The 1,548-nt window shown below is 44.8% G+C and overlaps 1 non-coding gene across 1 annotated transcript; it reads left to right on the top strand.

Annotated features, from left to right (window-relative positions):
- Nucleotides 1-906: 906 nt before the first annotated feature.
- LOC136321637 (U6 spliceosomal RNA) lies at nt 907-1,009 on the top strand. The gene has a single exon (XR_010728782.1). It is a non-coding gene; the product is annotated as a U6 spliceosomal RNA (small nuclear RNA).
- The last annotated feature ends 539 nt before the right edge of the window (nt 1,010-1,548 follow it).

Here is a 1,548-nt window from a genome sequence, read left to right as displayed (position 1 = left end):
GGCGCAGTGGATAGAGCGTTGGACTGGGATGCGGAAGGACCTAGGTTTGAGACCCCGAGGTCGCCAGCTTGAGCGCGGCTCATCTGGTGTGAGCAGGAGGCTCACCAGCTTGGATCTAAGGTCGCTGACTCCAGCAAGGGGTTACTCAGTCTGCTGAAGGCCCACAGTCAAGGCACATATGAGAAGGCAGTCGATGAACAGCTAAGGTGTCGCAACGAGAGACTGATGATTGATGCTTCTCATCTCTCTTCGTTCCTGTCTGTCTGTCCCTATCTATTCCTCTCTCTGATTCTCGCGCTGTCTCTGAAATTTAAAAAAACAAAAACAAAAAAAACCCCCCAAAAAACCAGGTGGATGCTTTATTCACTGAGGTCAACACAGTCAAGATTTTTGTTTTCAAAGATTTTATTTATTGATTTTAGAGAGAGAGAAAGAGGGAGGGAGGAGCGGGAAGCATCAAATCATGTGGTAGTTCCTTCTTGTATGTGCCTTGACCAGACAAGCCCAGGGTTTTTACTTGTTTATTTATTTATTTACTTTTGTACTCTTCCGAAACTAGAAGCCAGGAGGCAGTCAGTTAGACTCCTGCAAGAACCCAACTGACCAGGATTCACCCAGCAAGCCCACCAGGAGGCGATGCTCCGTCCATCAGGGATGTCGCACCCATTACGGCTGGAGCCACTCTAGCGCCTGAGGCGGAGGCCATGGAGTTGTCCTCAGCGCCGTAGATCAGGGTTTTGAACTGATGACCTCAGCTTTCCAGGTTCATGCTTTATCCACGGCACCACACAGGTTAAGCAAAACTTAAGATTTTTAATAGGTAATTAGGCTTTTCTATTTATTAAATTAGTACCATAAAGATAGCACTCTAAATAGAAAACCTGTGCTATTACATATGTTAAATTAGTGACAAAGTTGTACATATACTAAACTTGGAACAATACAGAGTAGATTAGCATGGCCCCTGCACAAGAATGACACAAAAATTCATGAAGCATTCCATAGTTTAAAGAAAACTAGGGCCTGACCAGGCAGTGGTTTGAAACTCCGAGGTCACCTGCTTGAGTGCGGGCTCATCTGGTTTCAGCAAGGCTCACCAGCTTGAGCCCAAGGTCACTGGCTTGATGAGCAAGGGGTCACTTGGTCTGTTGTAGCTCCCCGGTCAAGGCACATATGAGAAAGCAATCAATGAATAACTAAGGTGCCACAATGAAGAATTGATGCTTCTTATCTCTCTCCCTTCCTGTCTTTTTGTCTCTATCTGTCCCTCTCTCTGTGTCTCTCTGTCTCTATCACACACAAAAAAATAGGGACAAAGATTTGCCGGGGTACCGCCCCGGGGTAGATCCAGGGGTCCCACAGGAATGGACAGTGTCAGCACGAAACGAGTTAGAGAGCCAAATTCTTTTTTTTTTTTAATTTTTATTTATTTATTTATTTATTTATTTTTTATAGAGACAGAGAGTGAGTCAGAGAGAGGGATAGACAGGGACAGACAGATAGAAACAAAGAGAGATGAGAAGCATCAATCATTAGTTTTTCACTGCA

Source organism: Saccopteryx bilineata, chromosome 1 (assembly GCF_036850765.1).
Source record: "Saccopteryx bilineata isolate mSacBil1 chromosome 1, mSacBil1_pri_phased_curated, whole genome shotgun sequence".
NCBI classification, from domain to species: domain Eukaryota; kingdom Metazoa; phylum Chordata; class Mammalia; order Chiroptera; family Emballonuridae; genus Saccopteryx; species Saccopteryx bilineata.
This window is presented reverse-complemented; position numbering and strand designations above follow the sequence as displayed.